This window comes from Choloepus didactylus, chromosome 4 (genome assembly GCF_015220235.1).
Source record: "Choloepus didactylus isolate mChoDid1 chromosome 4, mChoDid1.pri, whole genome shotgun sequence".
NCBI lineage: Eukaryota > Metazoa > Chordata > Mammalia > Pilosa > Megalonychidae > Choloepus > Choloepus didactylus.
The window spans coordinates 50,438,413-50,463,783 of NC_051310.1; positions in this window are offsets into that span (position 1 = coordinate 50,438,413).

The following is a 25,371-nucleotide window of genomic DNA, read 5'->3' on the forward strand; positions in this document are numbered from 1 at the left end:
AAAATTCTGGCCAGTTGTCAAGCTGTGGAGGCCCTATATGTCAGAATGAGAAGGGGGATAATAATGTCTATATGAGGAGTCTTAGCTTTCCCCACATGGCCAGTTCAAATTTTTTGGAGCAATGGTGGCAGATTTTTTTGCCCTTGGTAAGTGTCAGCTGTCTAAGCTTTATGCACTCGGGGGTTGGGAGATTGTAGGGCAATTGACAGCAAGTGCAGTTGTCTAGTCTGCAGTCCTGGCTGTCACCATGAATTTTGATCATACCTGCTGATTCTAAGCTCAGAGCCTCTTGGTGGTTGTCAGGTAGTCCGGCTCCCATCACCTTTGGATCCCTGCAGGGTTCAATTTTCTCTGCATGTTTCACTCAGTCTCCTTTTCCTATCAGCTTTCTAGTCTGCAGAAATCTGTTAACCATTTTCTATTACACTTCCTCTGGGTTTTGTCTGTTTGTATGCTTATAGTTTTATACTTTTATTTCCCTATTTATTAGCTGTGTGACCTGAAAAAATTGTGCCTCAGTTTCCTCAAATATAAAATGCAAAATAATAGAATCTACCTTAGTGGTTGTTATAAGGATCAAAAACGTTGATACATGTAAGGGACTAGAGCAATTCTTGGCACATGGCCAGCTCTATAATACAAGTCAGTTATGATTATTAGCATGTGGAGGGGTCTTGAGAGGAGTGAGAGACTGAACCCAAGCTGCAATATTTAGACAATTTAGTAAGGATGCTGGTCTCAAATGGGGGGAACCCATGAAATGAGATTACCTGATGTATACGAGTATTATTTACACATCTTAATTTGGTGTTCCCTGGAGCAGTGCTTCCTAAACTTTAGCGTGTATCATAATTACTTGGGAAACTTATTTAAATGTAGATTCAGATTTTGTAGGTCAGGGAGGGGCTCCATAGTCTGCATTTCTAGCAAGCTCCTAGGTGATGCTGACACTGTTAGCAGGGTATGTGTGTTTGTGTGAGCATGCACAAGTTTGTGTACCATATGTGTGTACTAGATGCCAATATGAAATACTTTCCTTTTCATAGGTCATCATAAAAAAATGTTTGAAAAACACTGCTTAGAGAAATATCTCCCAGCCTCACTCTCAGCTGTCTCCACAAGAGACTCTCTCTGCAATGACATCATAGTGAGACAGGCTTTGATTTTATCCTTCCTGTCCTAATCAGTCTGCAATAAAAGTGCTTCACAAACCCTAAGCCCTGGCATTTGAGGCCCTTTCCCTACACTGCCTGAGGTATTACCTGCCAACATCTGCATCTCCTTGCTGGTTTTCCCAGCACTTCTGGGCTTCCGGTGTGGCGCCTCTCTTGTGGACCACCAGACCCACATCCCCCACCCCTTCCCCAGGGCATCTGGTTTCATTCTTTAGCTACTGGTTTAGGATTTCTCTTCCTTGGAAGACAGAGACAGCTGGGAATGTGGATCTCATCCTGTCTGGGTTTTCCCCTAACAAGTGGCAGTAGTGGCAGGATGTGAAGTACTTGAAGACCACTCGTGATCCTATTATCAGAGAGAGCAGAGTCAGTGATGACAGGAACAGGTGTGGGGGACTGGGTTTCACTTCAGGGGCAAGTGGGAACAGCCAGCAGGGCAAGCACAGGAATGAGGGCCATCATGGAGGACAGCAAGAATAGCCTTAAAAAAATAATTTAAAAAATCAATTACATGCATCATACACAAATACACAAATACACTCCCCCCTCCTCCACTCCTCTTCCCAGACATGCCCACTGCCACTGAAGCAGATTTTATCCTTGTAGGTCTTTCTCTATGCGTTTATGTTTGTAAGGGGGATAACACTTTTGAAATATCTCCCAATACTGTGCACCCTTTCAGTAGGCCGGTTTCCCTTCCTGCATCCCTTCTACCATTAAGGCCAAGCAATGAGGCTTAGCATGCCCCAGAATCAGAAGGATAAGACACAGACAGGAAGAAGTAGAACCTGTGCCTTCTCGTCTGAGATTGTATGTAAAAGAGAAATGAGAGCAAGAAGTGCAGACAGGAGGGTCCTTGTTTTCTCCCATCTCTAGGCTGAACCTTGGGATGGGTGGGGGAGTGAAGATATTTATATAGATATAATGGAACCTCAGACCATTGGGGCTGATGGTGGTTTCCCAGCACCCCCCACCACAGGGTGGCGTGTTTCCAGCCTTTGAAAACTCTTCATTTAGCTTAGTGCCACTGCTATATGCACGTGATAAACATTTCTCAAATGGAAATCTAGATGTGGACTTAATGAAGTGAAGAGGGTGGGCATAGTTCCTATTATAAAAAGTAATAGGTGGACATGGATACAACCATTTAAAGGCAAGCGTATAAAATAAAAAGTAAAAATCCCACTCCATAATCCCTACCCCAGGCCCATTTTTCATAGGTAACTGGTTTTCACCCGTTTTGTTTATCTCTTTTTTTTTCCTGGTAGTCGCCTATGTAACTCAAATAACATGCTTATAGCTATTTCCTGATTTATCAACTTTAAAAAGAATATATTGAATCCTGCTTTGAAAAATAAAATTTTGGTTCACTTATAGGAAACAACCTTCCAACTTTTGCTAACGTATTTTTATTTTTAGTTCTATTAGTTAGTTTTATAACTTTAAAAATACAGCTATTTTTGATGCAGTAAATTTAAACAACACTTTATTCCCACTAGAAAATAATAGGAAATAAGTGCCCCTTTTCCTTCTGTTCCTTTCTCCTTCTTTCTGAACATTTGTCTACATTATTATTTTTTATGGGACCAAGGTCAATAATATTTGCATCCTTTTTTGTAATTATAATCAAGTTTTACATGCATTATCTATAGAAAGATGCTTTTAAAAATCAAAAGAGCATTTTCAGAAATGATTTGTAAACATCATTCATTGACAATTGTATATAGCTTAGCCAGAAGCAATACATCAAAGTGGTAAAGCACATGGATTAGAATAGCTCTGTCACTTAAGAGCAGCAAAACTTTGATATGATTACTTAATCTCTCTATGCCTCAATTTTTCATCTGAAAAAAAATGGGGATAATACTACTTACCCCCATAGGAGGCTGCTTGAAGATTAGATGAGATAATCTCTCTAAAGCACTTAATATAGTGTCTGGTGAACAGTAAGAATTTCAACAAATGTTTTCTATTATCTGAGTAGTGTGAATGGATCCATTAGGAAGATGTTGTAACTCTTATGTTATTAAACCTGTGCCATGCTAAGGAGAGTATTCCAAATACCAAGGTTAAGTGGAGTCTCTTTACACTTGTGATGGTTAATCTCACGTGTGTCAACTTGACTAGGCCATAGTACCCTGTTTTTTAATCAAACACTAGTCTAGATGTTGCTATGAAAGCATTTTGTCAATAGGGTTAATATATGTAATCAGTTGACTTTAAGTAAAGGAGACACTGAAGAAACCATGAGGCTGCTGAACCCAGTGAGGAGCAGATGTAGTAGAGGGGCGGTGTATGAAATGTACATGTGGAATGGAATATTTTGTTCTGAAGCCCCAGTAGAGTATAATGGGCCCTAATTGGTGGAAACTAGACAAAGAGTCAAGATTTTTTACTTAATACAGGAAAGAACCTGGCAAAAGTAAAGGCTAATCAAATACGGACTAGGTGGCCATGGAAAGGAGTCAGCTCCCCTTAATAGGAGGTTTTCAAAGATCAGCAAGTGTAGTCGACTTGCCAAGAGATGCCTCTCTGCCCATACCACATTATTAGGCAACCTGTTGTAAAAAAAATGGCCTGCCCCCATCCCGGGCTAATTAGACCAGGAGCAGGGAGAGGGAGAAGACACCCAACCCAAGGATAAGTAAACAACCAGATCCACTCAAAAAATTTGACCTAAGCTTATGGACTCAATGGTAGGAGTTTAAGCCATATCCCAGGCTGATGTCTTTTAGGCAGACATTGAGATTAATTCAGTTAAATGTGGGTGGCATATAGAGTTGGAGCTGGGGTTGATTGTAGCATCATATTGGGTTACGCACAAGCAGTGAAAGCCAGGAGACAGGGGAAGAAATAGAAGGAAGATTGTACAATACCTGACAAAAGGAATGAGAGAGACCCTGTTGATATCTGGCTTTCCAGTTTTTGTCCCCAAGTGACCTAGCTTTTTCCTATTCCTCAGATACCTGCAAGATTCCCTGTCCTATTATTCTCTCACGTATGCTCATCCACTTAAATAGCATATGAGGGTTTCTGTTCTTTGAAACCCAGTGGTGTTGTAGAAAGGATTGTAATGAATGCTTCCAGGGACTCTTCCAAACCTGACATTCTTGCTATGGTTTTAAGTGCTCTGGTAGTCTGCTTCTCCAGGCTTTCCAGTCTTGGTAAACGCACACTCCGTTTTCTCTTTCTCCACACTCGCCCCTCCTTCCTGTAGAAATCGTCATTCTACTTTGCAGCAGGAGTCATTCTTGCCCATTTGTCATTTCTCCACCTCAGGGGTTCACAGCATACATCAGTGTGTTAAGGACAATCATCCTATAGCTCTGAAATGTTCCAAACTGTACTCCTTAATACATTTAAAGGGATCTAATACAAAATGCAAATTTTAATACATTGGATCCACAATCTCTTTTAGGGGAAGAGAAAGGGGCATTTCTGTTTCTTGATAAGAAAAACAGGCTCGTCATTCTATAGATCTTAGTAGGTACAAAATCAAAAGGAAGGGATTGGGATCTCATCCAAAAATCTTGAAATGTTCTAGGAAGAAATATCCTTGGGGTATAGTTGAAGTTTTTGCTTAATACCAAACTTCCCTGAAGACCAAGGGGGAGAGGACGGATACACAATTACAGATGTAAGCTAGCTCCTGATGCTTCGTGATGCTTTCTAACAATGTAAATGGTGTCAGTTCCCCTACCTTGACTGAGGTATTTTAATAAATCAAATTACCAAAGCCTCATAAATGTATCAAAAAAAAGAGAAACAGAAACAAATGAAGCAAGCATAGTTTGTTACTCTAACATCAATGAAACCCAAACCATAAATCCGTAACATTCACTTTCGAAAACAGATGATGAAAAATATGGAATGAGTTTCTCAGATTTAATTTTAAAACAGCAAAAGTATGTGAAAGCAGAAGAGAAATGCTGAAAAGCAGAAACCAGAGCAGAGGGTACTTCATTTAAAAAATTTGAGCTTCTCCAGGGAGCAAAAGAGCTTAGTTCTTGATGGCTAGAAAAGCATAGGCTAAGTTTGCAAGCTCTTTTTTGTATTGAGTCCAACCATTCAGCTCAAGTCAGTAAATCAGATACCCAGGGGGTATATAGCACTTTATTAAATTTATGCAAGAGCTCTGAATTCATCAAGGAAAATAAAGAAAGGTGCTAAATGTCGCAAGTGATTTTTCTGGTAATCAAACTGTCCAATATTAAGTGTGATTTTTAAATCACATAGTCTCCTTTTCTATAAAGTTTCACTTACAGAAGTAGACGTTTGTCATTATTTTGGTTAGACGCATTCCATTCTCCTTCCTGATGACATCCTGGTTTCCTTTTGGGGAATTACTTTTCCCATTGTTTGTTCTCCTGGTGGAAAGTAGTGCCTGCTCCTCTGTCCCAGCCTTGCAAGCTGAAGGGGTAGGTCTACCTCTTCGCATCCTGTCCTTGGACTGGAAAAGCCAGAAGAAGTACATGTGACACAGGCTCAATTAATGGGATATTCTCTTCAGACTGAGACTCTCAGGGGAAGGATGCAAGGACATGAATGGTAAAGGAAATTTACTTGCTCCTTCCAGTTGATCCTATTGTGTTCCCTTGTGCCCTGTCTATTTTCAAAGGCTGGTTATCTATCCCTTTACTGATTCTGTCCCCAGTATCCATTCACAAATCCTTAATTTTTTTCTTCAGATCGTCAGATCCCGAAGGACTTTGTATTTGGTGCAATGGAATTGGTAGTCAGTAAATAGCCGGTGGAATGGCTGATGCAAAGAAAATCCCAAGCATTACCCTCAAATACACAAGGTCTCAGGAACAGTAGTTGGGCAAAAGTGAAACTCAAAAATGGAAAAACTGATGCTTTAAACAAGTCATGAATAGCTTTTCTCCCCCTCAAGGATCAATACAGGAGAAATGAAAATATTTGCAGGCCATATTTTAAAAACAAACAGTCACTTTAAATCTCATGGGAGTCCAATTATGGTGACCTACTTTATTGATCAGAAGAATGCCAATGAGACAATTGGCAATTCTTATTCATTGCCAAAATGTTAACAGTTGGGACTATTTGAGAATTACCTACTGTTGAGAGACAATTCTCCACAGGCCTCTTGGATTTCTGTACTTCTTGCAAGCAGAGTCACTGACTGCCCTTTTTTTGGATTCTCTTTTTGAGCACGTCTGTATAGTGGACAGCCTTGGAAGATGACACAGTATTCTCTTACAGAGCAAAAGGCAGGTTTGTTGACTGTCCAGATAGTAATAAAATAATGTGGCCCTTTGGGGCAAAAATCAGGCAGGCTCAGCGTCCATTGTAAAAGATTCGGGTTCCCTAAGCCTGGGTTCCTTTCCTGGAATGCACCCCATTCCCTGTGTGTTCAAGTATCATTTGCCCGTCTTTGCATCATCCCATGGGAGTCGGGGCTTGGAGAACTGGTGCAAATGCGAATACGCTGCTCCAGGAGTCTTGTGTCTTCCTAAAGCATCCATGAAACTATGGCATGCTGGCTTGTTAGCTTGCAAGGAGGGTAAGGTCTCAGACCCTTCACAGTTCTTGACACTTACATGGAGACAATTTTCTAATATTTCATCTTGACCCTCAATCCTAAACTGTGTTTCGGTGAATCACGGGGGGATTCTTGCCACGGTTTTGCATAATATTGAACATCTGTTCAGTTCTCAACACTAGGTTAGTCTCTTTGGGAGATTAGAACAAAGAATAAAATATAATCCCTACTATCACTATACATAGGGGGACGTGAGGAACACGTTTGATACTAGAGTTAACAATACAAAATACCCAATCACGTACTACATTGCCTAACAAAAGATTTCATTTTATTTATATTTGCTTTGATGCTAGTAGGACCTTTTGAACACTGCCAGATTTCAAAGAAGACAAAAATCAGCAAAGGCTGGATGATGCAGAGGAAGCTTCTTTGGAAGGGAAACTTAAGCTGGGCTCTAAATGATGGGAGGATTTTTGAGGGCAGAGGAGAAGGGAAAACATTTATTATGAAAGTCAGGGATGAGATGATTAAGGAGCAAGTGATTAGATGTTGGTTGGCTGGGCCGTCTCCTATGTTTATCCTCTAGGTGTCTCAGTCTCCCTATCTGTGAAGTCTGAGTAATTAATAACATCCCTAGCCTAAGGGAAGTTATAGGGATGCAATGAATCAGCCGGTGTGAAACCTCTTTTGAAGTGAGAGCACGTAATAGACAAGATGAATTCGCTGATTAAATCAACAATTACCTTGTCACTGCTGAATCTTCTCTTCTCTGGGCTAAATGTCCCTGAGTGTCTATGCCCATTGTCACATGACAGTTCATGAGTCTGATCTGCTGTTCTGTGTGAATAAAGTATAGTTTATCTACGTACCTCTTATAGTGCAGAACTCAGAGTTCTCCAGCTGTAACCTGACAGGCCATGGTGGAGAGGGGCTAATACCTTCTTTGGTATAGGTATTGTATTAACACAGCCAAAATGCAATTAGAGCCATTAACTTCAGTCCTAAACTATCAATTAAAGTTCCTTTTTATTTTAATGTGATCTACTACTGTGGTTTCTTCATCCTGTACTTACAGACTCAAAGGCAGGATTTTAAACTCAAGCTTCAATTTTTCTATCCCTAGATGAGAGCTGATGCAAAAGCGCAGGAATGGCTGAGCAGAGTAGTAACCTCAAGAATGTGTGAAGTGCTTACATAAGCTCGCCATCATCACCCAACTGGGAGGACTGGGCCATTATCAGTTCATGGTCTCCTGGCAGAACTGGGCCTTCACACTCCCAACTTTCTCCTGACCATCACCACATTCTCAGATGACTTTGCTTTCCAACACTGGGCATAATTTCCTCTGAGAACACCTACAGATGCATTCATCTCCATGGGTGCCAATTCTTTCCCCTCCCTCTGGGCCCTGAGGCTACGCTTTGGCTTTTTATGGCCATCATCCCAACAGCTCTTGTCCTCTCCTCTTGCCTGTACCTTTAACATCCCTCTCTTAATGGCTATTCTCTTTCAGCAGAAGATAATATGTGCACATCCTTTCTTTCTTTTACATAAAACCTATCCCTTGACTTTCCCCTTCACCAGATATTGTCCAATTGCTCCATTTCGGTCACAGTCAAGTTTGTGGCAATAGCACCCCACACTCACTGTACTTTCTCACCTCTGATTCACTCCTCAGTCCTTGTCATCTGGCTCTTCCTAACACTCTTCATGCTTGCTGCCTCCCTCTCTAGATGCTTGAAAGTGAGATACTCCTGTGCCAACTTCCTTGCAACTAGGAGTGGCCATGTAACCCAGTTCTGGTCCATGAATGCAAAAGGAAGTTTTCTGGGCACTTCTAAGAAACAAGAACAGCTCGTGCTGTCCTTCACCCTATTTTCTGCCTTCAATAGCTATGTTATTTTGGAGCTGCGGCAACCATATTGAGCTCATGGGGGCAATAAGGCATGAGCTTGAAAAGCCATCACACAAAGGAGGCAGAACAGCAGGATAGAATTGAGAGCATAAATGAACAGCTAAATCAACACCACCTACCTCTGGACTTCTCGTTTAGCTATTGTGAGTCACATATTCCATTACTTGCAGACAAATGCATCCTAACTGATACATGGGACTAACTACTTCTACTCCTTTAAAATTCAATCCAAGATGTCTCTCCTGGGAAGTGTTCCCCGACTTTTAATTTTGATTCAGATTTTTTTGTTTGTTTTTTGTTTTTTTTTTTGACTCCTAAAATATCCTATGCATAATTTCATCACAAGGCTTGAAGGGAAAACCAATTTACTTGTGTAAATTTGAGCATAGTAAGTGCCACAGGTAGAAGAAAACCTCATAGATCATAGAATAAGGTTTGAAACAAAGACTACTGAACAGCAAAAACAAAAGATAATTTATTGGCAGCAGACTTTTACTAAAAGAAACACTAAAGACAGTTTTTTAGGCAGAAGGAAAATAATCCTAGATGGAGACACGGTAATACAGAAAGGAATGTAGAGAAATGGAAAAGTGTACATTTTGGTAAAACATACATTGACCATTTAAAGCAACAGGAATAATGTCTTATGGAATTAAAGTTATGTAGAAATAAAACACATGACAATAATAGCAAAAGCCGAAAGAGGATAGACGGGCTTAAACATTGAAGGTTCTTTCATTGTCTGAGATGTATTAGCAGTACTAATTTACAGTAGACTCTAATAAGTCAAATGCATGTGTGTAAACTCTGTGGTGACCATAAAAGGAATAATTGAAGAATGTATACTTAGCAACTTACTGTGGAGTGGGAAATTCAATAATGAGACTCACAAAATTAATATAAGAAAGTACAGAAGACTTGGCTTCTCCTTCTAAGAAAGGAGAGATAGAGGAACAAAGAACAGATGGTACAAATGGTAAATGAAGAGGGAGATGGCAGATTTATACCCAAATTGGCAGCCCTGATGGGCCTATTGATTAGTGGGCAGAAGAAGGCAGCCTGTGGAGGAACCTGAGGTCAGCAGGGAGCAGGTGTGCAGAGTTAGGCAGAGAGAAGAAGCCTCGTGACTTAAGAGAAAGATGGAGGGATGGATTATCAGATGGCTTTCTAGCCTGATTGTATTTCCTAAACATGAGTTCTCTGAGAGTGAAAGGCTCCTATATCTTTCCAATAAACTCCCCTTTCTTGAGCTAATTTGAGGCAGTTTCTGTTCCAGCCTCCTGTTGCAAATAAATGACCCCTGTCTGAGACAGCGGTCACGGTCAATAGGAGCTGAGAAAGATTGTCTCATTAGACTGGTCCCTGGGAGACAGAGCTAGTGTCTTGATCACAAAACTTCTATCACAAGAGTACTTTCATACTCCATGTTTTAATAATGATGATTTCTATTTTTTTATGTTCAGAACCACCAGATAATCACTCTTTATGTTAATTTTAATAGGAAGGTTGTATTTTTTATATAGAACTGAACAGTGAAATTTGTAATTTCAAAATGTATCATACTAAGAAAGCAAAAGAAAAACAAAGGCCTCTTGGTTGATTTTCTGCCATGACCATCTGGTTTTATAATTAATGTCTTGCCAACATATTAAAATATCTTTTATGTAAATCTCTTACATTCTTGCTGCATTTTCAATTAAATTCCGTGAATTAAAACTTTGTACCATGAGTCAGCAGTTAAAGCAAGCATGTTTTCTCCATTTATCTTCCTTGGAGAAAACTCAGTCCCAAATGCAGAATGCCTGCCATCCTTAGGTTCTTCTTTTTGTCAATCCAGATGTCCATAATTTACTTCTGGAGCTCACGACAGTGGTTTGTCCTGCCATTTGACACTATCTTTTCCAAGATTGCCTTGTATGGCTTTCCTTGCCTTTCACTTTCCCTACATATTCTCCCACTCACAGCAAAGAGCATAAACCATGGCCCTCGGATCACAAGATCTGGAGACATCTCATGTTCATGGGTGGCTTTATGTATAGACTACCATGCTGGGGCAAAGAAATCCTCTCTTCATGTCCCATTTTACAGGCATTTTGTTCACTGAGCTGTATTGCAGAAAGTTAATATTCTAAGAAAGAGGAAAAGTTAAGTTCTAAAGGTCATGTACACAAAGGTCATGAGGTCCACATGGGTATTATTTAGGACTTTGTTCTCCAAAGAGTGGCCCAGAAGCCATAAAGACCCTCATCACCTTTCTGTTGATCTTGGACAAATGACTACCTGACCATATGCTGAAGATGTGGGTTAAGAAAGATGCTGAGCTCAGTGGTGTCTTGTTGCCTAAAAATCTAGGGAGCAACCACTGCTTTTCCAGAAGAAACCCTTCTGATAGCAGCCGCCAAGCACTACATTGGCCGCCTGGACACTCCTTTCTGTAACTCTTCCCCACATGATCATGGTGATGTCAGGCAGAACTTCATCTACAATGTTGCTGAAGACTAGATAGATCAGACATTTACCATTTCTAAAGACTTTTCGATAAGCTGCACATTTTTCTAACCTTTGTAATAAGTCTGCAGATTGGATATTTTTATTTCTATGTAACCGGGTTACCTGCCTAGAATCACACGGCTAGTTCTTTTCTCTTACTGGTGCAGCTTTTCACATAGGAAAACTAAACGTACTCTGAGAGTATTTGCTTAGTAGGATTTGAACAGAGAAGAGAAAATCCTGACATGATGACAACCAAAAAAACCCCACAAAAATACAAATACTAAATTCAAAAAATACATATCTGTGTCATCTGTTGCTTATAATCTTTCTATTTCGCATATCAGAACAATACTTAACTAGTAGAATTGTCTGTTTAGGACTCTGAGCTAAGGTGTCATCATTTCAGGCACACACACACACACAAAATGTTTTAGGAAAAGATTCTAACTCTTGACATGCATTGAACATCTCCCTGCCAGTGACCCTTAGATCCGGAAGTAGAAATGCATCTCTGAGGAGGTGACGTTTGAGCTGAGAGGAGATCATTGCGGGGAAGAGTGTATCAGGCCCAGGAAACAGCGAACACAGAGCCTTTGGGCAGCCAAGAGTTTAATGCCATCAGAGACTAGAAAGGTCAAAAGGGGGGTCAGTGCAGCTGAACCACAGCAGGGAGAATGGAGGGGCACAGGACAGGGAGGCCCAGCACGGGGAGGGCCTTGTCGCACAGAAGGCAGTTTCGATTTTATTCTAAGCACAACAGGAAACCATCGAAGGATTACCAGACAGGAAGTGACATGCTCTGTGATTTCTGTTTATAAAACAGCACTTTGGTTACTGTTTAGAGAATCGACTGCAGTGGGACATGAGTGGAAGCAGCAAGACTGTTTAGGAGACTGAAGCAGACGTTCAGGTGGGAAAGAAACAACTGGTATCCCCTTTTGGGAAATACTATAAATACTTAAATCAAAGGAGGTTGAAGACCTGATTGACCTAAGATTCCAGAGCCTGGAACTTGTTAACTGAAGTTTTTTTAAGAGGGGTGGGTGGAGTTAGGAAACTACCTTAATTCAGAAGAACAGCACTGTGACATTACTGTGGCTGTCCTTATCAGGTGTCTTCTATGTAGTAATCACCTTACATACATTATTTTCTTTTATATATTTTATCAGTCCACCAGTCTTGCAAGTTGGACATTATAAAATCCATTTTTCAGATAAAGAAATGGAGGCTTAGAAAAGCTAAATGATTTGTCCATGGTCACAAAGCTAGTAACTGATGAAGATGAGACTTGAATAAGTCCCTGCTCTCTCCACCTGGAAGGCAGGCGGGCAGGCAGGAAGGAAGGAAGAAAGGGAGGGAGGAAGAAAGGAAGAAGGGGAGGGAGGAAAACGTGCCCAGACCCCACCCCACAGTAGGGGATAGAACAGAGGGCCTGGAGTCTTAGCTATCAAAGACACCATCTGTGAGCAGGGGAAGGGCCCTCAACTTCTAACAACCTGGCAAATGGGTATGTCTTATACAGGGTCACAATTAGTACCCCCTTTTGACTGCCTTTTCCTTAAACCCATTGAGGACTTTTGCATTAAGAGAATGAAGAGCTTTGCCTTATTTCTGTTACTCTGTTTTTTTAAAGAAACAGTGACCTAGTGAGAACTCTCAGCAAGGTCAGGGCCTGCAGACCTGCTAGCTGAGGACACCCGCTGGGATTCCCAAACACAATCCAGTCTTCCTATCAGCCTTGGTGGGGGGTGAGAGGAAGCCCCATGAGTTGCCACATTTGGTTTTGTTCAGAGTAAGCAGACAGTCTTTTGAATCACATTTTGCTCAGTTGCTGTTGTTTTGTTTTGTGTACTCTTGTTTTTTTCTGTACAAAATACACAAATGTCTGGGGGTGGGAGTGACTCGGCGGTCCCCTTATGCCCCCCTTGAAGATGCCCAGAGGCAGCAGGGAACTGGGGACTCGGGGGATCCCCTGAGTGGAAGAGCTTGGCAGCCAAGTAGGCTGTGCTTCCCAGGCCAAAGCAAACGAAGGCGGGCGCTGGCTTCCCGGGGAGCCCGTCTGCAGAGCTGCTGCTCCGGGGCAGCCTGCCAGAGGGCCCCTTCTCCCAGGAACCTCTGCCTTCCTCCTTCCTCTCCTGGCTGAGAGACCGAAAGCTGAACCAGCATCCTCCTCCTAACCCTCAGCTGCCAACCCGCCGGAGACAGGCAGATAGATCTCAACTGCCTCACCTCCCTCCCCCAGAGAACCCTAAACCCCTTCCTCAGCAGGCGAAGGCAGGGGTGAAACACACTCGTGACAGTCAGGCAGGAAATTTATGGGTGCCCTGGGACAAATCCAATGGGGAGTAGAAAATATATCATATAGCATTCATTATCTCATTAATATAGATCACCAAGAAATTACATAACATGCTTTATCTTATTTAATCCTCCCAACAGCTTAGACTGAAGCTCAAAAGAGGTGAACAGCCTGCCAAGGTCACACAGCTAGTAAGTGGGAAGCTGAAATTCAAACTCAGATCTTGACTCCAAAGCCTCTGCTCTTAATTTGCTTTCACTGATTCAACAATTGTATTAGCTCCCATTATATGCCAGGGAAGGACAAAGACGGTTGCAGGGTCAAGACTCTGAAAAGATAATGGTGGCCCCTCCCCGTCCCATACCCAGTGGTGAAAAATGAAATGTATAAGTCTGCTGAAATTAAAAGAACAAACTGGATTTTTAATTTATAATTTCTGATTGAAAAGTTTTGAATAAACTCACTGAACTTGTCTTTTTACGAGTGCGTGCACTCAAGAGCCTGCCTAGTGAATCCAGGCACGAGGCAGAGGCAGCACCTTCTCTTCCAGGAGCTTGGAGTCCAGCGAGAAGCAGGCATGATGCTTAGAAGCAGACAGCAGCATTACTGAGGGAGAAGCTCGCGGCCCTCCTCCAGTTTTCTCCCCAGGCTCTGGGCTCCTGTCAGCCCCAGTGAAAATCTGGAGGCCAGAGAGCAGAGCTGGGAAAGCACAGGCTCCCTGGGGTAATTAGGCCCTAGCTTCCCACAGGTGCTACACAGGTGGTCTCAGCCCCCTGGCATTGACCTAGGAAAAACCGCCTGGGAGCTCTCAGCTGCAACCAATCCTCTGAAATGCCTGCCTGCCTGCCTTCTTGAAATAGTCCAGATTTCACTTATTAAACATATTAATGTGAAGTTAACAATGTGGAGGTAGTTTCAGTAAAAGGTTTGAAGAGAAGAATGTAAGGAAAAAGAATTTGATCTGATGGGAAGGCTTAACCCTGATGGACTAAGTGGCTTTCATATCCTGATTTTAAAATAACTGGAAATGGAGGGACTATTCGCAGATGAGAAGAGTTAAAGAACCTAACTGGAGTTAAAGAAATGCAAAAAAAACCCATTCCCTTCTCGGCCCCAGCCTGCCATGTGACTCGGAGGACATTGCTTACTGCAGTGACAGTATTTTGAGCAGCTGCCCAGAGGGGTTGTAAATAGGCTTGATGTAATTCAGTGATTTATAGAGCATAGGTTACCAAAATATTAAAGTTCTGAAATACTCCAAACCAAGACCGTGGCCCCAGAATTACTACTCTGAACCAAATAATTCTTTGCTGTTGGAGTGAAGCATTTGTGGCTCCTTCAAAAAACTGGCTGCTCTGGATGAGGGGTCAGAAAAAGAAAACTAGCCTCTGATGAAGACTGCTTATAAAAACATACTCTCCCTGTCTTCAACAACTCGGTTCAACACCACCAAAGGCACTGATCTTCAGGAAATTATTCTTTAATTGCTTATCAAATCTAAATATTCAAAGAAGTTGCAGGGGAATATACAAAGAACTGAATGTGGTTAATGAAGTGCCCCAGACCTCTATTTTGTAAAATAAGTCAAAATTATGTAACCATTTTACAGTCATAATCAGTCTCCTCTCCTCCCCTCAAATGCAACAGCCTAAAGGCACACACAAGTTTGGAATTGGAGATCATTTCCATCCTTTCATTGCATACCTTTCCTTAGATGGGAGCAATCCTCCTTTTTCTAATCCTATGGATCCCTCACCCTCAAAGAGAACACTCTGAACCAAAGGCCAGTCTCAGAGAATTGTGACAGTTTTGTTTACGTCAAAAAATAATGAAAGATGACAGGCTATCACATTTAGACTTGTAACATGATCATGTGCTTCAGGACTCCCTGCTAAGAATAATTTGGAGACAGGAAAGAAGGAGGAGGAGGAGAAAGCAGTGGGTAGAGAAGGAGAAGAAGAGCTATTAAATGCGCTCCTTACAAGTAAGGGAGAAGGACTGACAACCTGATAGATGCTTTTTACCTAGCTCAAGGGACAAAGAAGACTGAATGAATCTCTGTTTGTGTGTTTCAATCTTATGTCCCTCACATTGTAAAGGCAATTTTTTTGCCATGGAACATTACTTTGAGAAATAATAGAAACCATCAGTGATAATGTCTCAGGTATGGAAAGGAGTGGTGAGAAAAAACTACCCTCTCCTGTATGCTCACCACCACCACCACCACTACCACCATCACCATCACCACTACCTCTATCTCCACCACCTTCACTATCTCCACCATCACCATCACCTCCCCTATCTCCACCATCACTACCCCCAACACCACTACTAAAACCAGTACCATCATCACTACCATTTCCACAACCGCCATCACCATCATCACTCCCACATCACCATCACCACCATCTCTATCTCTACTACCTCCACCACCACTATCACCATCACCACCACTACCATGACCACTATCACCATCACCATTGCCACTCTCACCACCACCCCAAGCAAGGAAGCACAATTTCCTGGGGTTAAATTTGTATAGCCAAAAGAGTTGCTTGCTCTTTTCTTCCCAATCCAAACCAATTAGACTGTAGACTTCAACTTTTCTGTTTGGCTGGAATTCCTTCTCCCTCTCAAGCTAAGATACTGACACACCAAAGGGCAGCTGTACCTCAAGGAGAGGGATTTTTTTGTATGTGTGAAATGTGTCTTGGCACTGGGGTTGGAAGAAGCTGAGATAACATGGCAAGCAAGAACACTTTCTCTCAAAGAAAGTCATGCAAGATTTTCTGTTAACAGCCCTGGGTGCAGAAGACAAAGCACTTAAAATTTTTAGTTCCATGTAGTAACCAATTGAAAATAATTCTTTTGAAAGGGATTCAAAGGCAATGGATCCAAGCCCTCCACCTTCACCAACCCAGTCCTAGAAGGGATGGAAAGAAGGTTTCATATCAATGGCTAATTCCCATCTATTATTGGTGGCTTCCTGGGACACTATATTGAAATTCCTTTATTGAGACTCAGCAAGAGAAAGAAATGCACACAAACACACACATACACACACACACACACAAAGTGCTTAGTTGTTACTGCATGCCCATGGTGGGGAGGAGAGAAACAAGACCCTTCCACCGCTTGTTTACCATCTCCATCTCCCTCTCCCATGCAGATAGCACGTGTTTCTGATAATCCCACATTTACACATGATCACACCCTGCGGCACTAGTCTCAAGGCTTAAATCCATTACTAACATGTTGGTTATTGGTGCACGTAGCTGAACCATAAAAAAACAGAGAAGACTTACATACCACCACCAGGATACGCTCTCATATCTGCTTCTCTTGGTGTCTGCTTTACTCTCCCAAACTCATTTCCTCCTTGCTACTGAAACTATGGGCCACTGGCAGCATCCAAATCACACGCTCATGGCCTCAGGTCCAGAGGGGACAGACTCTTCCTGTTTCTCCACCAGCTTTAGTTTGGAAAAAAAATCCTGAATTATGGGCACATCAAACATAGCCTGAGTCATGGGTTCGTCTCTGCATCCATCTCTGGGGGCAAGAGGTGGGGCCCTCTGATTGGCCCAGTTAGGTCAGAGGCCCGTCCCTCAACCAATTGCTATGACCCGCGGGTTTAAGTCCTATAAGCAGAAGGCTACTCCAATTTGGAAAGCTTGTGTGGGGCAAGAAGGGGTGGAGGGGAGGAGGAGAAGAAGGTTTTGTCTCCCCCAAAAAGGGTAAGTAGAATAGCCATGGTTATTAGAGTAAGCAGTATGAGTTATGAGTTTTACAGCCACTCCAATTTCAGCCTACTATGATATAATTCAAAAATAGTATATAACTCAGCTCTGCAAATATTATTAATAAGCAAGGTACTTGTTCTTGGCCCTGTGTACCCTACAGTTCTAGAGACAGTTATGGCAAAGATGTTTATAAGCTCTAACCTAGAAGTGCAACACAATCAATTAGTGCTGGGAGAAGGATATTTATAATGCAGATTCTGTTTTGCTTTATTTAGGGCCCAGAAATTTACATTTTTAAAGCCCCCTCCACCAGGGTAATATTGAGGTAGGGGATTTGCTGAGCACACTTGGAGAAATACTGGTCCAGGCCTTTATTTGATACCATGACCCAAGGTCAGATGCATGTGGGCACAGTGGGAAGGCTCTACTTTTTAACCAGCTATCCCACAGTGTCTCATGCTGCTTCAATTGCACATTGAAGCGCATAAGATCCTCCCTTTCCCAGCACTTCAGTCCTAATGTCTTTTCATCAAAGCCTTAAAAGCCTCATCTCCCAGCTAAACTATTGCCCCAGGCTTCCACGTCTCACCCTTACTTTCCTATCTATAGTGGATGCTGCCCAGCTCCCTTCAAAGCTAAGGTCTCATTTCCCCATCTGCTGAGAGTGTGATGGGTGAAGATTCTCAACTGGGACCCTTTCCAGGAATTGCCCTTAAACTATACCTAGTTCAAGGCTACATACCCCTGGCAGCAGCCTGCACCCAACAACAGGTCAATGCAAGGATATAAAAGCTTGGCCCCTGCCTTCAAGTCAGGGCAAGTCTTCAGGGCTATATCCAAGCTCCAAAACTTCCCGTGGGATTGACTGAATCTTGGTTGCAACTACATTGCCCTTTAATGCTCCCTTTTCCCAGTCCTGCCACTTCTATCCCACCCCACCCCACCCCCAGGTTTAGGTCCTGCAGACCCTCAACAAGAAACTTCCTGCATGCAATTTCCATCTCTGAACCTGTTTTCCTGGGAACCCAAACTAAGACACCACAAACCCAAGTACCCCATCCTCCAAAGTGCCCTCGTCCTTCCTCTTATCACTGGTTACCTATTTTCAAGTAATAAACTACTTTAGCTAAGAAGATGATGAATTAATCTAGTAGCCCTTCCAGGTAATAAGTCTATATTTCAGAAAAGCTTTCTGGAGAAAGAAAAGGATTGCAGGGATGGTCTTGTAAGGAAGAAATTTTGATTCAAGCCAGTCAAATCACTTCACAGTTTAGCTCCTAAATTAGTCTGAGTAGTCACTTTCCTGGGAGACCACAGGACTCAGCAGAGGCCCAGGAGTGTGGGCAGTGGTGACTGCATGTGTGCACACACGCATGTGTGTTTGTGTCAGGATGGCAAAATGGGGAGCTCTGCCCTTTCTGGAAAGGAAGGGGATGGTCTCAGGGAACTGAAGACAGGCCAAGAATGAACAAGCTCACCATTGTGAGGGAATGTTATGTACAGATGGAGCTTTACCCAATGACTCCCAGAGACCGGGGTTCCAGTCATAGCTCCACCAATTCTAGCACTGCACAAGGGCCTTTGTTTCTTTATCAGTGAAATGGGAGTAATAATGACAGTCCAATTTCTCTCCCCCAGAATTCTCATGACAATTCAGAGAGATGATGTTTGCAAATGTCATGGGGAAGGTACTCTGCCCACGGCCCTATGTTCTCCTGACCCTGAATCCCAGACCCCCTGACTGCCTCTCCCAAAACCATTTGCAGTGGGGACTGAGGGCTTTCCAAAGCGTTTTCCTGATAATAGTAGTTATCGCACTTACTGAGCACTTGCATGGTGCACTTCTTACTAAAGCCCATCCATGAGTGGGCAGGGAAGAGAGTCCCAGCTCTTCACTCATATTCTTCTTGACAATCCTGGGAGATGTGTATTTTCTCTATTTTGCAAAGGTGAGAACCAGAAAATTTATTAACTTTCTCAGAGTCACATAGCTGGTAAAGAAAGGAGTTAGGATTTCAACCAGCTCGGTCTGATACTAAATCTCCTAACCTCTTTGTAAAACCGTCCAAAAAATATGTATGAGATTCAGATGACAAATCACACCCCACCTTAACGATGTCATTTTTTAGGAGAAAACTTCTGAGTAGCTAATGGAGTTGTGCTTCCTCTAGGTGTGGAGAAAGGGTTAAAAATGCAAGGTCCTCTCCAAAACACACTAGTAACTTTTCCCTTTTGTTGCATTCCAAACACACATGTACTTTCCAGCCGCTCCAGGGGTTGTAACATCCTTGCAGAGGCTGCGGCTTATGACCTATCATCACCTTCAAGATCAGCCTAGAAAGTAAGAAAAATATTATGTGAGAGGGTTTTCTTTCTTAAAGCCAGTCTTAAGAAACCAGCCATTTTCAGAGGAAAAGCAAGATTGTTGAAGGGCCAATACACAGTGGATTTATTTTAGCCCTGTATGATGCAGTAATAATTACAATAATAATAATAAATGTGTTGCTTAGGAAAAGGCTGAAGAGAATTGGGAGTCAGCTGGCTTATGTTTTAAGAACTGGTATGTAACAAAACAGCCAGATATAGTTCTTTGGAGGGAATAGAACTCTAAAAAGAAAAGGAAAGTAACAAATTCCCCAAGTTTAGGAAAAGGCAATAAAGCATATGTAGGTGTATGGTGCTGTGCCAAAAGCAAACGAAAATTTCACCAAAACCATAACCCTAGTCATATGTTATTACTTATGCTGTGGTCGACAATGACTGGCACAGGACATGAAACAATAATGGCTGGCAGACTTGGCATTGCTCTCTGTTAGCAGGAAGCTGTGTTCTTTTGAATCCGTTGACTGGTTTCCTGCTGAAGGCCATCCATGACAGAGCAGGAAGTATACAAAACTATTGTCCAATTTCCATTTTTCCCGGTGCCTCTTGCTTCTGACAGCAGAAGCTGGCAGCCTTCATTTGATGTGAACGGGTCCCAGCCAGGCGCGATAATGCCTGCAAGGCTGGTTGTAAATGTTGCATCTAGCAGGTTAGTCAGGAAAGGAGGAAGGCATGGAAATGCAAAATCAGACACATGTTCAAACAACCACAGATGAAACACTGTTTGTTTGGTGGCAAATGCCTAGACTTGATTCATTGGGCTGCCACCTAGATACAAGGGGCCATGTCACAATGTATCCTAAGACCTGCCTCCCAAGGAGACTCTTGGAAATGTTCCAAACAGACTGGCACAAGGGAGGGGCAGTGTGAGAATAGGTGGGGCTTGGCTGATCTTTAGGTCTCCTTCCTCCAAGGTTTCGAAATTAAAGCATCTTGAAAAGTCACTGAAAACTTGGTGGAGAGTAGACTGGTTGGACCTGAGCCTGAGGAAACCCATGGGGATTACTTTGCATCATCTGTCAGGTGATGTCCATGTGCATGTTTTGTGTTCTCAGTGATATCATAGATAGAATATTTTTTCTAAACTTTATATTTTGAAATAATTTCAAAACAGTCCTATGACTGTTGCAAAAATAGTACAAAACCCATGCAGAAAACTCTAATATAGTGCTTCCCCACCAGATGCCCAAATCCACCAATTTTAATATTTTATCACATTTGCTTCCTCTCTCTTTCTCTCTCTCTCTCTCTTTCTTTCTTTCTCTTTCTTTCTCTCTTTTTTCTTCCTTCCTTCCTATCCATCCATCCATCTCTATCATATATTTATCTATCACCGTGCTCCTTAAAACACATAATACTTCCATGTACATTTCCTAAGAACAAGGCTATTCACTATGTAACTGTCTTAAGAACAGCAGTCAAGTTCAAGAACTTCACATTCATATAAAACTTCCAGTCTATATTCCAATTTTTCTATATGTCACAACAGTGTCCTTTTGGGCCTTTTCCCCTCCATTATTAGATCCATTCCATGCTTATGAATTACACATAATTGTCATTGTCTCTTAGGTTACTCTTTCTTTAGATCGTGGAAGCATATATACAGCATAAACTTTCCAATCTCAATCACTCCCAAGCATACCATTCAGTGGAATTAATCAGTCACCTTCACAACATTCTGCTACCCTCACCACCATCCATTACTTGAACTTTCCCATCACCCAAACAGAAACACAATACCCATTAACTCACCATCCCCGCCCCCTCCCCTGCACTCCTGGTAATCTGCAGTTTAGTTTCTGTCTCAATGTATTTGCATAATCAGGCTACTTCATATAGGTAGAAATATACAATATCTATCTCTTTGTGTCTCGCTTTATGTCTTTAAAGTTCATCTATGTAGTGGCATGTATCATTCCTTTTTTAGGCTAATATTCCATTTTATGGATATACTACATTTTGTTTATCCATTTATCTGCTGATAGAAGTTTGGCTTGCTTTTACCTTTTAGCTATTGTGAATAATGCTGCTATGAACATTAGTGTACAAATATCTGTCTGAGTCCCTGCTCTCAATTCTTTTGGGTATATACCAAGAAGTGGATTCCCAGGTCATATGGTAGGTCTATGTTTAACTTTCTAAGAACTGCCAAACTGTTTCCACAGCAGCTTCACTGTTCTACATTTCTATCAGCAATGTATGAAGATTCCTGATTCCCTGCATTCTCACCAGAACTTACTTTCCATTTTTAAAACAATAGCCATCTAGTGAGTATGAGGTGTTATCTCATGGTTTTGATTGCATTTCCCTAATGGCTAATGGTATTGAGCACCTTTTCATGAGCTTATTGGCCATTTGTATATCTTCTTTAGAGAAATGTCTATTCAAGTCCTTTTCCTGTTTTCAAATTGTGTTTTTGTTGAGTTGTAGGAGTAGAATTTTATATTTGACGTATATCATACATATTTTTCATTGATTGGTTTCAGGGTGGGATGGTGAACAACTTTTGCTTTGGTTTTCTATTATTTTTATCATGTCTGTTATAAAATGATTCTTTTTAAAGAGAAAAGATATGGCAGATCATGTACTAATGGGCTTCAGCTGATCCCTGGTAAGGCAGTATCACAACTGCTGGGGCATCTCTAGCCCAGGGATTCCTCGCTGCTTCTGAGCAATCACCTGGTCCCCAGCTAGGATGGAGATTCTCTTCTCCTCTTTAACCAGAGACATGATCAGTCCCAGAGGTTCATCTCTCAGAACTCTCCTCACTGGCCTGGACCATCAGCACATGGCACACTCCATCTCTTGTTTCAAGGAAAAAATAATATCAACAACAATAATAATACTCCATTTCATTTCCAGATAAGGAATCATAGGCTGCCTTGCCTGTACAGTGGTAAATAACATATCACAGATTCTGTTGGGTGTGGCTCAGCTCATACCTTTGTATCTCCACCCAGCTAAGAGATGCTTCTTAGCCCCTGATCTATGAAACCTAAATCCCTTCTGCTGGGGCTGTAGGTACATCTCCACTCCCCCTACACACACACACACACAGACACACACACACAAACACACACACACACACAGACACACATTACCTTGGGTTAAAATCATACTCTCTACAGCCATCAAAGCTCTGATCTGGCCTCTCCTTTGATTGGCTTTACTGAGTGGCCTGGGATGACTGAACATGACTGGGGCCAGAGGGACAGAAAGAGGCCTCAGAAGGAGTATCCAGGACTTCTCCTGCAGGCTGAAGTTTCTTTGCAATGAGCTGGAGAGGGGAAATCTGAGCTGGGCTCCCTCCTGGCCACAGTGGAGAGGGTGGTGGGTAGTGAAAGCAGGGCTCTGAGAACCAAGCCACATGGAGAGCAGTGATTCAACAGGGAGTTGCTGGGAGAGACTGGTGGGGCTGTGCTTTCATTGTCCCTGGAGATGAAAAGGATGCCCTGGACCCAGTTCTGGCTCTTGCTTTGGTTAGCATTAGTCACTCTCACATGCTTCTGTGTCCTCCAGCATGGTCAGTCAGTCTTTAGATGAAACTCTCACATTGCTGTCTCTCTCCTTCCGTGTTTCTTTCTCTCTAGTCCCCTCCTCCCTCTCCAGACTCTCTCTTTCTCTATTGTAATGTTCTGTTACTGTCTTTAATAGATTTTGCTTCAAGGCTACCTGTCCTGGATGAATTAGTGTGTGGCGGTCACTGGGAGGTCAGTTGGGAGGACAGGGTGGGCCAGAATGGAGGAGGGTCAGGAGAGCTGCCAGATGGCCAGGAGGTGTTGGGGGAATGTCAGCGAGTTCTGACCTGGATTTAGAGAACACAGGGTGCCAGTGAGTTGAAACTGCCCTTATTTACAGCCAGTGAGTAGCCAGGCAGCTGGCCAGTCCTTCCTCCAGATCCTCCTGGCCTCCCTCCACCAGGGTCACTCAGGATGCTGGAAGCATCTCAGTATTTCACTTTCTGGCTTCATTAAAGTTCTGTGAGATGTTAGGATCCTGGCTGCCCACTGCAACCCCTGCCCTTGTTCCAATTTATCTCCAGTCTTCTCAGTTACCCCTTGTGCTGGTTGGAATCTATTATGTCCCCCACAAAATCCATGTTCTTTAATGCAATCTTGTAGGGGCAGACTTATTCGTCTTTTGATTAGGTGGAAACTTTTGATGGAATGTTTGCTTGGAGATGTGACTCACCCAACTGTGGGTGAGACCTTTGATAAGATCATTTCCATGGAGATGTGGATCCTGCCAATGCAGGGTGGCTCTTGAATAGTTCACTGGAGTACTTAAGAGAGCTCAAGAGCTGACAGAGATGCTGACACTTGGAGACACTTGGAGATGCAGACAGAAACACGTTTAGAGATGCGAAGCTAAGAGATGAAGCCCAGAGTTTGCCCCAGAGAAGTTAAGAGAGGACCCCCAGATGCTTAGAGAGCAATGCCCTGGGAAAACAAGCAAGGATGCACAGGAGCTGAGACAGAGAATCTAAGAGAGACAGAAGCCCAGAGAGATTTGGGAGAAAGCCATTTTGAAACCAGAACCTGGGAGCAAAGGACCAGCAGATACCAGCCACGTGCCTTCCCAGCTGACAGACATTTCCAGACGTTATTGGCCTTTCCTTAGTGAAGGTATCCTCTTGTTGATGCTTTGTTGATGAACACTTTCATGGTCTTAGGACTATAAATTTGTAACCTAATAAATCCCCTTTATGAAAGCCAATCCATTTCTAGTATTTTGTATAACAGCAGCTCTAGCAAACTGGAATCCCACCTCCTTTCACCGTGCCTGTCCCATTCTTGGTTGGGGCCCTTCTCTAGGTCTCCGATGTTCTGTTCTCCATCTATCCAGCATGTAGGACTGTCTCACCAGGGCCAGTTAGTGGCAAGCCCAGCTTGGAACCAAGATCTTAGATTGCTGGTCCTTGACTCTTTCTGCTTCTCTGTATTGTCTCCTTTTTTTTTTCCAAGTTACTGACTGCTGGATGCAAGCAGTGCTTTTGTAAGAAAGAGCCTGAGATTCATTAATCCAAGTCAAACAGAGATGAAGGTAATCTGGGAGAAGTGGTGTTTGTTTATTTTTGTTTTGTTTTTCTGTTAATGGTTTGAACTCCTGCTTGACTTGGAAGATTTCCTGTCTCCAGACAGTCCATGATTTAACTGAAATAGTCTACATTTACATTAAGAGGCCTCAATCTCGGACAAGGCTTAGAACAAATGTAACAAAGGGAATTAGGGGCATTAAGGGCCCCTCTTTATTTTCCCCCTTTGCCAATCAGCTCCACACCCTTACCCTTTTTCCCCTGAAGAGGAGAGTGACAAGTGTGGGGCTGAGCAAGAGAGACAGTCAGGGCTCCAAGACAAACCTTTGAACTGCTAAAGCACAGAGTTATTGACAGGTTTGGGTTCATCTTTCCTCCCTTCTTGTGTGACAGGGTGCATGTCTTCCCAGCACCCTGGGTCTGTACATTCTAAATAGATTTCTGTTAATAAATCAAAGGGTCTGGATTCAAAGTTACCCTTGGTTTCGATGTTTCTTTGTGGTCTTTCTCCTCCACTGAGATAAAACCCAGGAGGGCAGGACTTTATGTCGTTCCCCATTGTATCCCTGGTGCCTAGAACAGAAATGGGAACATAATAGGTGATCAACAAATATTTGTGAGATAAATGAGTGCTGATGTTTCCATCTCTAACATTCTAAATGTCTGTAATTGTGATAAGAGGCTAAAGGGCAGAGCGAGCTGTCTGATGAGAGCTGCCCCCATCCCTTCATCACCAGAATGATGAAACTGTCCATCCAGAGACCCCAATCCTTCCTTTTCCCCAACAGAGATGATTTCTACCTCCTTAATGGCCTTCCTTTTT